The sequence below is a fragment of the Anopheles coustani genome (genome assembly GCF_943734705.1).
Source record: "Anopheles coustani chromosome X unlocalized genomic scaffold, idAnoCousDA_361_x.2 X_unloc_2, whole genome shotgun sequence".
NCBI classification, from domain to species: domain Eukaryota; kingdom Metazoa; phylum Arthropoda; class Insecta; order Diptera; family Culicidae; genus Anopheles; species Anopheles coustani.
The window spans coordinates 92,501-98,134 of NW_026525126.1; positions in this window are offsets into that span (position 1 = coordinate 92,501).

Genomic DNA, 5,634 nt, shown 5'->3' on the forward strand with positions numbered 1-5,634 from the left:
ACGATGTCCCCGTGCGGGACTTAGAAGATGGAAGAACACAAGTACCCTTATCCCATGACTTGTGAGCGATTGGCATACGTTACCACATGAAGAGAAAAATTGGCTAAGTCCCGGATCCTTATTATTTGAACAGAAAAATCGGCTAAGTCCCGGATCCATATTATATGAAGAGAAAAATCGGCTAAGTCCAGGATCCATATCATATGAAGAGAAATATCGGCTAAGTCCAGGATCCATATATAATAACCTAATAATCGGCTAAGTCCAGGATCCGTATTATATGAAGAGAAAAATCGGCTAAGTCCAGGATCCATATATAATAACCTAATAATCGGCTAAGTCCAGGATCCATATTATATGAAGAGAAAAATCGGCTAAGTCCAGGATCCATATATAATAACCTAAAAATCGGCTAAGTCCAGGATCCATATAATATGATGAGAAAAATCGGCTAAGTCCCAGATTGGGTCTGTCAGACATACACTTTCAAGTTACCACACAAGCAAGCAAGAAGGCCGTGTGAAGGATCCATATGACATGAAGAGAAAAATTGGCTAAGTCCCAGATTGGGTCTGTCAGAAATACACTTCCAAGTTACCACACAAGCAAGCAAGATGGTCTAGTGATGGATCCATATGATATGAAGAGAAAAATCGGCTAAGTCCAGGATCCATATAATATGAAGAGAAAAATCGGCTAAGTCCCAGATTGGGTCTGTCAGACATACACTTTCAAGTTACCACACAAGCAAGCAAGATGGCCTAGTGATTGATCCATATGATATGAAGAGAAAAATCGGCTAAGTCCGAGATTGGGTCTGTCAGACATACACTTCCAAGTTACCACACAAGCAAGCAAGATGGCGTATTGATGGATCCATATGATATGAAGAGAAAAATCGGCTAAGTCCGAGATTGGGTCTGTCAGAAATACACTTCCAAGTTACCACACAAGCAAGCAAGATGGCCTAGTGATGGATCCATATGATATGAAGAGAAAAATCGGCTAAGTCCCAGATTGGGTCTGTCGGAAATACACTTCCAAGTTACCACACAAGCAAGCAAGATGGCCTAGTGATGGATCCATATGATATGAAGAGAAAAATCGGCTAAGTCCCAGATTGGGTCTGTCAGACATACACTTTCAAGTTACCACACAAGCAAGCAAGATGGCCTAGTGATTGATCCATATGATATGAAGAGAAAAATCGGCTAAGTCCGAGATTGGGTCTGTCAGACATACACTTCCAAGTTACCACACAAGCAAGCAAGTTACCACATGAAGAGAAAGCCGGCAAAGTCCGGGAATGTTACCACATGAACTGGAAAATGGGCAAAAACCTACCTTCACAGGGAACGTGAATAACTAAGGCTGTAGACATTGGATCGACAAGCCAAAGACTGATATGGAAAGGAAATGAGTAGTACTAGCTTTCCTGAGAGTTGCAGAGCTTAGACTGCATATGAACGGAAGATATTAAGCGTCAAAGTCAGAAAAGTTGCCCGAAGGAACACAAGTTCCAACTTAGAGCATGAATACCGCCTAGACGGTAGGAGGTACGGCCAGGCTGAGGAATAAGAAAATGTTGGCCAACATGTTCCCTAACTATCCCCCGAAGACCGCAAAGCAATCCAACATCAACCAAGAAAGTTATAGCCCGATCAAGGAAACACCTACTTTGCACCGATTTTGCACCAAATACATGTACCAAGCACCTTCGGTTGCATACCTGCAGGGGCTTACCATAGTAGGCCATGGAAGACCGATATACCGAACATAATCACTTTCTATCTCCTCGGGTGTTGGAGGTAGCGCTTTGCGGTACAAGAACGAAAGTTAGACCATATCTTGGTGCATCTTTTTGCCCGAGAACACAAGACCCTATCTACCAAGGCAAGAAAGTTGTGTGGGGACAAAATGTCCATAAGTGCCCAAAGTGGCACACTTGAACCATATATTCGAGAAAAACACAAGTGTGGGCCCGAGCTAGCGAGTTGAAATGTTCCGACCGTCAGTAGCCCTAATCAAGGCGCACTTATTATTATATGGGGCCAAAGTGCCAGCTAGTCTCCAAGTGGGCCATATGGGTGTTCTAAGGTTTGCACCCAAATGAGGAAAAAACAGGGTAAGGTACGGTGTACCTCGAATAACTCGGGCTGTGGATGGCCGAGCAAGACAAACGACATAGCGTTGGAAAGGTCTCAATAAGACCTAACTACCCTGATAATATGAAGGCATAGACTTGAACGACCGAGAATTTATTAGGTGCACAAGTGGTGAAGTTGCACCAAAGTCCGTGTTACCCGAAGTGGTACACGAACACCCAATATTCGACCAAAACACAAGTTTGCGCACGAGCTAGCGAGCTACATTGTTCTGACCGTCAGTAGCCCTTACCAAGACACGCATTTGATTATATGGGGCCAAGCCGCTAGCTCGACTCGAAGTCGGTCATATGGTTGGTTGATGGTTTGGACCGACCACGTGGTGTACCAAGGTGATGTACCTTTCATGAATTAAAACTCTGGCTGTATGGCACTGAGCGACAAGCTAAGGTGTGATTTGGAATAGTCTTGAGTGGGACTATTTAGGAAAAATGCGAACAAAAAATCACAAAGTCCTTGGGCGAAGCTATTAGCGAAACATAGAGCAAATTGGTACCAAAAACTATGGAAATGGGACTTGAGTCAAAAATAACCGCAAGTTGGAGAAGAGATAGCAAGCTTGCGTAGAACAATTATATTTGGTGCATGGTATCACCAACAAAAAAGTATATGGGGCCAAGGTGCTGGCTGGCCTCCAAAGTGGAGATATGGGCGATCCAAAGTTTGTACCCAAGTACGAACAAGTATGGAAAAAACAGGGTAAGGTACCAAGTACCATTAATAACTTCGGCTGTAGATGGCCGAGCGAGGCAAACGGCTCACCGTTGGAAAGGTCTTGGGGAGACCTATCTACCCTGAAAGTTTCATGAGGCTGAGTTGAAATACCACGGAGATAGTAGGTGATGATGGTCCAATTCGGGGACCAAGTCGCAGGAAATGGCACTTGACCAAAATCACCCTTGGAAGGTGAATACCGGCTTACCGGTAAGAGATAGCGACTTGGCGTAGAATATTCATAAGTTGGGCGTGTAGAGATGCAACTTTTATTATATGGGGCCAACCCGGTCAGGGTGCTCCAAGTCGGTCGTTTGGTCGGTTTATGGTTTGGGCCGACCACGTGGTGTACCAAGTTGAGGTACCTTTCATGAATTATAACTCGGTCAGTTTGCCACCGAGCGACAAGCTGCGGTGTGTTTTGGAATGGTCTTGAGTGGGACTATCAAGGAAAAATACCAATCGAAAATCAGCTTGTCCATGGCCGAAGCTATTAGTGAAACATATAGCAAAATGGGTCCAAAAACGAATGAAATGGGAATTGGACCAAGAATAACGGCAAGTTGGAGAAGAGATAGCAAGTTGGCGTAGAACAATTATATTTGGTGCATGGCATGACCAACAAAAAAGTATATGGGGCCAAGGTGCTAGCTGGCCTCCAAAGTGGAGATATGGGCGATCCAAAGTTTGTACTCAAGTACGAACAAGTATGGAAAAAACAGGGTAAGGTACCAAGTACCAATAATAACTTCGGCTGTAGATGGCCGAGCGAGGCAAACGGCTCACCGTTGGAAAGGTCTTGGGGAGACCTATCTACCCTGAAAGTTTTATGAGGCTGAGTTGAAAGACCACGGAGATATTAGGTGATGATGGTCCAATTCGGGGACCAAGTCGCAGGAAATGGCACTTGACCAAAATCACCCTTGGAAGGTGAATACCGGCTTACCGGTAAGAGATAGCGACTTGGCGTAGAATATTCATAAGTTGGGCGTGTAGAGACGCAACTTTCATTATATGGGGGCAACCCGGTCAGGGTGCTCCAAGTCGGTCGTTTGGTCGGTATATGGTTTGGGCCGACCACATGGTGTACCAAGTTGAGGTATCTTTCATGAATTATAACTCGGTCAGTTTGCCACCGAGCGACAAGTTGCGGTGTGTTTTGGAATGGTCTTGAGTGGGACTATCAAGCAAAAATACAAACAGAATATCAGCTTGTCCATGGCCGAAGCTATTAGTGAAACATATAGCAAAATGGGTCCGAAAACGAATGAAATGGGATTTGGACCAAGAATAACGGCAAGTTAGAGAAGAGATAGCAAGTTGGCGTAGAACAATTATATTTAGTGCATGGTATGACCAAGAAAAAAATATATGGGGCAAAGGTGCTGGCTGGCCTCCAAAGTGGAGATATGGGCGATACAAAGTTTGTACCCAAGTATGGCAAAAACTGGTAGAGGTACCTTTCATGAATTACTGCTCAGGCTGTATGGCACTTAGCGGGACGCTTGGCTCTGGTATGGAATAGTCTTGAAAGGGACTATCAAGGAAAAATACGAACAAAAAATCACCATGTCCACGGACGAAGGTATTAGCGAAACTTAGAGCGAAATTGCGACCAAGTCGCTGGAAATGGCCCTTGGACCAAGTATACCGTCAAGGCGGTACGAGATAGCGAGTTGACGTAGAACATTTATAAGTTTGCCTACAAGAGACAAAAGTTTAGTTATATGGGGCCAACCCGCTCAGGGTTGTCCAAGTCGGTCATATGGCTGATCGAAATTTTCGACCAAGTACTGAGAAAACAGGGTAAGGTACCGTGTACCTCGAATAACTTCGGCTGTAGATGTCCGAGCGAGGCAAACGGCATAGCGTTGGAAAGGTCTTGAGGTGCTCTAGGCACCCTGAAAGTATGAGAAAGCTATCTGGAAAACTTGTGGAGATATTAGAGAAACATAGGGCCCAAAAGATACCAAGTCGCAGGAAATGGGCCCTCCATGAACACCCTAAAATCCCAATTACGGCTAAGTTGCAGGCCAGCTAGCGAAGTGAAATGTTCTAGGCATAACTAGAACACGTTAAGGCGCAACTTTTTGAATAAGAACTTTTTTCGATATCTGGTCCCCAAAGGGGGGATATGGGCGATCCAAGGATTTTTCCAAGTTTCGGTACTTTTTACGGTATCGCTCATAGCTCCGGCTGTAAGCAAGCAAATGACAATCTAAGACATGATTTGGAAAGGTATTGAGTAGTACTAACTTACGTTAGAACACAGCGAAGCGCTATCGGTTCATGGCAAGGCCGATATAAACAGTCAAAGATGAAAAATGTTGATAAAATGAACAAAAATTACCTTGGTACGCGAATAGCGGCCAGGGATGAAGAGGTACGAAGTTGGTGTAGAACAATTATAATTAGGGCTTGGTACGCTCTAAAAGTTTGCCGAAGACCGCAAAGCGCTCAGACCCATAGAAAGTGGCCATTTGGGCCGAACAGTGCATGCAAAGAGGTGAAAATGCAAAAATTGCACTTTGGGGGGCGATTTGCGGGGGGAAGGAGGGGTCGGAGGGCAAAATGTCCCTTGACCAAAAAGTTTTATCTCGTCGAGATCTACAACATTGCCGAAGACCGCAAAGCGCTAGCTCGCAATCGAAAAATCGAGAATTTGAAAATTTTCTAAGTCTTGGGCTCCCTAAGGAAAAGTTTCAAAAATCACGTTTGTCCCCTATTTTGAAGGGGAAGGAGTCGGTTCCGGGGC